Genomic DNA, 6,509 nt, shown 5'->3' on the forward strand with positions numbered 1-6,509 from the left:
GGTGGAGGCATTCCGACCTCCTCGCTGGTGTGAACCCCGTAGGATAGTCGCTGGAACGCCGGTATCCTTTGAGCTTCACGTCGTCGAGCCCGCTCCTTTAAGACCGCCCGCAAATCCTTTGAATGAGCGGAGTAAGAGTACTTCGACGTCGTCATCGGTCGTGAGGGCCGGTAAGTGCTATCTTGCGCGCTAGACTTCTTTGCATGCACGTCGGAATCACCAACCTGGTAACTTCTGGTAATAGAGATGGATGAAGTGCGTCGCTGACTCTGACCGCTTGAACGGCGGGATAGGGTGCGCTCACTGTGGTCACCCACTCCAGCTACACCCTTTCCTTTGACATACCGCTTGAGCTCCTCCATCTCCACCGCCATTCGCCGGATGACAGCGTCTTGGTCCCTCAACTTGTGTTCCAGACGTCGTGCATGTGATTCTCTCCGCCGTCGATGACCGTCCGGACTTCGTGAGTGACCATAACTTCTTCCGCGTTTATCCTGCGCCTCCTGACTGTCCTTCGGTGGGTGTCTCCAAGTCCGCCATTGGATGGATGGCGAGACGTCCTTCTCTCCTTCGGGTGAACTCCGGGGTGGCTCCGTCTATGGTAGACAACGGAAACTCATCGTTGTGCGCCATGGACAGCGATCAGACGAGCCTGGAAGACAAGGTTTTGTCTATCAAGGTTCCCACAGACGGCGCCAGTTGTACGGGAAGCAAATATTCCGGCAAGCCCGTACTCCTTTCTTCTGAGCTCCGTTACTGTCCGATCACCTGCGAGAAAATAACGATGAGCTACCCGGCGGTGTGTGGCCGGAAAACCGCTCCGACGATCAAGTTAGGACATACACACAGGGGATCGATAGAGAGAAGGGAGAGTGTTGAGTGTAAGTATTACTCTTACCAAATGTTCATCCCCCGGCATGGGGGGGCGCAGTCATGCTTATATACCTTCTGCGCCCCAAATCTACTCCCAGCGATCTCTCAACACGTGGCCCTGCTATCCCATCTGTCGGCATAAACCTTGCTGAGCACCACCTAACCCAACTGTCTGCCCATGCTCCTGAGAGCTCTGCAGCCGGGCAATATCATCTCGGCCATCGTCTGCCATGCTGCGTTTCATGCCCGAGTACTCCAACAGCTAAGCTCAGATGAGGACCGGACTCGGCGGCATCTCGGCAAAGCCGAGCTCGGGACTACTCACACTTGTCTGCGGTCGACCTACCTGTCGAGCAAACAGGTACCTCGGTCCAACCTTGCCTTTCCGGGCGCCGGTCACTTAACTTGACTGGCTTCGCCTCCGCCAAACATGTAGCTCGGTCCAACCAAGCGTTGCCTTAACCGAGCGACTTCTTTCCAAACCGGGCCACACATCCTCGGCCCAACACTTGCCCATCCCAAATCTGTCCAGCAAAACTCTGTCTGGCCTAGATCTATCTGGCCCAGTACCAGATCATTAATCTCCCTCTCACTAGCCATCTAGATTGACCACAAAGTTGGAAATAGTATTGCATTCCAAATGGCTTTTTCTTTCTTTCTAGTACTAGTATAATACCCGTGGTATGTATAGTTTTAAATAAATAATAATTAATTAATTTTAAAATTAAAATTAAACAGTAAAAAAATAAAATATAATTAAACTTCAACTATTTTTATCATAATTTTGCTTATGGTTTTTTCCCCTACCATTAATGCTATGTTTTAAGTTTTAAATAACAAACATGAATCATAATGTAATTAGCAAAAATAAAACAAAAATTACGATAAATTATAAAATTACACTTTCTAATTTTTATTTTTAGGAACAAAAACTGCACCTATGTAAAATATAAATACATTATTATTTTCTAAGGGTTTCATAATTTTAGTTTGCCATATGTTAGATGATATCATAAACTATGTGAAACTCAGTAATTATTATTAATATTTTTTACTGACTATATTTTTTTAGTTTGCCATATAATAGTAATAGTAATAATAATAATAATTTTTTTTTGAAACTCAATCTAGCAAAATTAGTTTAAATCAAAAAATTGAATAACAAAATAAAAATGATGAACAATGAACTGCCAGTGACTTTTATCCTCTTATCTTTTTTGATATCAGCATTTACCAACCAAGTACAACTTTTGGATTTTCTCATAATCGCTAGTTTTGGTGTCTCACATTTTTTATTCTTCTCTCTCACTCACCTTTGCTTAACAAATCTTCATAGCACAGGATAATTTTTTAAAATTATTTTATAAACCATAATACCCATGCTATGCACAGGTTTAAATAAATAATTAAAAATTAATTTTGAAATTAAATAATAACATAAAATTTATTTATAAGAAATAAATAAACTATGGCAGATTGTATTTTTAAAAAAGTGCAATAAAATTACAAAAATTGTATTTACAATGAAATATAAATACATTTTTTCTTAAAGATTTTGCAATTTAGTTTATTTATGTCAAAAATAGTCTAATCATATAATAAATTATATTTTTATTAATTTATTAACTACCCATTGTCTATTTTGGAAATGTTTAAAAATATGTCCAGTTAGGCATAAAATTATATTTCTCCTATGCCATAATTCACTAATACAAAAGAATAAGAATTGGTTTGAGAATTTATAGTTGTGCTAGACACTGAAAGTGACATAATCTAATTGACTCAACATTTATCTCAACTTGGCCATTACCTAATCATTAGAGAATTGTCTTAATCTATGCCTAAGTATGAACCACTTAACTCATTTATTTATTAAATTGGTAAATAAATATATGTTAGTATTTTTTTATAATAAAATAAGAAATATGTACATGTTTATTCATAGTTATGAAAAAAATTCAAACTTTGATAAAATTTATATTTATATTTAAAATTATTACATGAATAGTTAAATATATTTATGTGTGAAAAAACTATCCAAGGTGAACCTAAAATATAGACATTACTATAACCATACTTTGGACTTGATTTAAAATTTTGATGACTCAATTAATAGAAATAGTTGGTAATAATCAATTTAAATTTTATGTTTAAATTATATTATAATTTCTCAGGTTTTGAATAGTATGAACTAATTTGAGGGATAGTATTTGCATTAAACATTAAAAGTAGTTTAGAAGTTAGATTAAGAATTGATGAGCCATTTAGGGAAAACATTTCATAATAATCAATTTAAGCTTATTTTTAATAATTTGTTAAGTTATGATGGGTATAAACTAATATTGGATCAAATACTAAAAGTAGTGTAAAAATTGAATTTGGTTGATTTTTATGCTATATATCAACCTAATTTTTAGATAATCGTTTTGGTTCATACCCAACCATCACATTGCCCACTTATTTATTTTTTAAAATGGTAAAAATATTGTAAAATTTTTTATTACCAAAATAAAAAAATATGAATATATATTTGGCATATTCATTAATATTCTAAAACTTCAATTACGAAGTTATATATTTATTCTTAAAATATGTCTACTATTAAATTATATTTACATCAAAAAGAATTATTTAAGAACATATTAAACTAGTTTATAGATTTTATTTTTAGCATAGAACTTGATCAAAGAAGTGAAATCTCAAAACAAATCATAATTTTCCATTTAAATTTTATTAAATTTTTATTTAATACAAATTTTCACATAAAATCTTTTAATATTTTAAAAATAATTAATTAATTTTGAAATGAAGTTACCATTATAAAAAAAGTACTAAAAAAATTGTCTTTTAGCAGTGTGAAAATTCAGCAGCTAAAGAATTAAATTGAACAAAGATAAAAAAATAAAAACAAAATTGAAAACAAAATCAATGAATGAGGCTAATATGAAGGGTGCTTATAATCATACACACTTAATTTCTTTTCACATCCATCATGTGCATTAAAAATTTGAAAAAATTATTTATAAGTCTTATTAGGGATACTTATGCTACATATAGTCCTAAGAAAAAACTTATGTTCCTATAAGTCCTGTGGGAAGTGTGTTGACACATTTACCTTCAATATTATTTGTTAATATCATAAATAATGACAAAACCATATATAGGAAATTAAATATTACTATAGATCATATCTATATGAATGTGAATTTGAATTTCAAAATACACGTTCTGTTTGGTGATTACAGCTTTGATTAGGCAAATTTTTAGGAAACAAAATATATGAGATAGGTTTTGTCTCATTATGCTAATGTAAAGGGTTGCTTCATTACAAAACATTTGGAAGGCCACCACTGAGAGGAAAATGCAGTGCGATTCAACGGTGAGGGTCGACGGGACGGTAGGATCAGGATTGCGTCTCCAATGAACGACGACGAATGATGGCCCCGAAATGTAAGTGTGGTTTTCCCTCCCTATTTTGCAATGTTCATTCATTTTATTTTGGTTAATAACCTATAACTAGGGTTTATGTGAATCTGGGATTGTTGACAATTTTAGTTTGTATCGGTCAGAAGCTGTAATGTGAGTTGTATATTTTATGAGTTTTATGAATATTTTAGGTGTTGATTGTTTTCGGTTTGACAATGTCAGTATATATGTGTGGGTTGTCGATTGGGCGTGTTTTGTGACTTCTTTGTTGCTGTTTTCGAATGAGGGTTTGGTGGGTTGGCGAGTTTGGGTGTTTTGTGTGTGATTTGTTGTTGTGTTGTTGAATATGGGGTCTATTTCATGAAGTCTAGGTCTGAATGGTCGTATGTGACATGGAGGGTATGGCGTGGTTGTTTGTTACCCATTCAAATGATGGTGGTTGATTGTCATATTTTTGGGAGTCTACGCTGTGCTACGATGTAGTTTGGCTGTTTGCATTAAGTAACAAAAGTAAACTATTGAATGTGACTAGTGTCACGTCCCTGTTTTATGTGTTGTCCGTTTTCTGAGTTTTAATGTGACCACATATTCCACAATTTCTGATTGTGAATGTGACCCCATCTATGAATGTGAATGTGTATTTCGTATTTCAGGACTATTTCTTTAGTTAGAGACTCGTTCCTAATTTTATGGCTTCTATATCCTGTAATTCTAAGTGTATTACATGTCTCTTGTGAACATATATATATGCTATTTCTAAACCAAGAAACCCACCATTAATATTCCTTATGATTTTGTTTATTTCTCAAAGAAAGACACCAAAACTTTTTATAGACTCCCAAACAATTGAAAAAAACCAGAGAGTGACTTTCTAGTGAATCTTCTTGGCATCCAAACAACCCCAAAAAATCATATCAAACAACAAAATAATCTTGAAGCCCACATCCCATTTATGTCTATGTGAAGATTTATATTTATGTATGAGAAATCAAATCAATCCTTCATGACCCCATTTCCTAGTTGTGACCCTTTTCAGTGCTCTTCCAAAACAAGTGAAGGACCCATCTTCTCTCTCTCTCTCTCTCTCTCTCCTCTTTTTTTCGTTTGCATTATTTATTTGTCTTCACATTTTTTTCATTATCCTAATGAGACAAAACATATCTCACATATTTTGTTTCCTAAAAAATAGCTTAATCAAAGCTATAATCACCAAAAGTAAGTTGTTGTTTGGTTGTTTGCATTCAGTAACAAAAGTAAGTTATCGAACGTGGTTGGTGCCACGTCCATGTTTTACATACTTTAAGATTTGTGAATGTGACTGTGAATTTTTGCGAGACTGTTTGTACATTGTCACAGTGTGTCGAATAATGCAACTAACACGATTTGGGGTTGTGGTTTCATGTCGCCATTTTATGTTGTCACATTTGTGTTCATATTAGGTTAGTCGTCAAGATTCACGTAGCACATTTTTGTTTATATTTTTTTCACATTATTTAATGAATCGGCATGTGTGACATTATTCACGTTTATGTTGAGTACTTTACCGTCACATTTGTAAGTGTGTGTGGGTATCTGGGTACATAGTTACGTGTTAATTTGTGAAATATGTGGTGCGGTAATTTTCGTTGTAATGTCAATTGTATTTTGCGGGATAAATAATACATGTTTTAAATGTGAATGTGAATGTGAATGTTTATTTTTATGAGACTGCTAGTTGATTGTCACAGTGAGTCAAATAATACGACTAAAACGACCTCAGGTTATGGTTGTGGTTTCACGTGCCCATTTTATGTTGTCACGTATGTGTTCGTAGTGTGTTGTACATCAATATTCATGTAGCAAATTCTCATTTATATTTTGACATTATTCAACAAATTGGCATGTCTCCCATTATTCAAGTTTACGTTACGTACTTTAGTGTCTCATTTGTAAATGTGTGTGAGTATGTGGGTACATAGTTATGTGTTAATTTCTGAAATATGTGGTGGGGTAATTTCCGTAGCAACATCAATTGTATTGTGCAAGACGAATAATACGACTACGGGTTATGGTTTGTTTTGGGTAGATTTGGTCCATGTTTCAATTGGCATATGTCACATTGTCTCTCATTTCATCACATTCACAAAGTTACACATATCCATTATATGTTGTCACACTCGTGTTCGGGGTGTGTTACACGCCAATCATTTCACTTCACATCGTGGTTTATA

Source organism: Camellia sinensis, chromosome 2 (genome assembly GCF_055761805.1).
Source record: "Camellia sinensis isolate YWXY chromosome 2, ASM5576180v1, whole genome shotgun sequence".
Taxonomy (NCBI): Eukaryota; Viridiplantae; Streptophyta; class Magnoliopsida; order Ericales; family Theaceae; genus Camellia; species Camellia sinensis.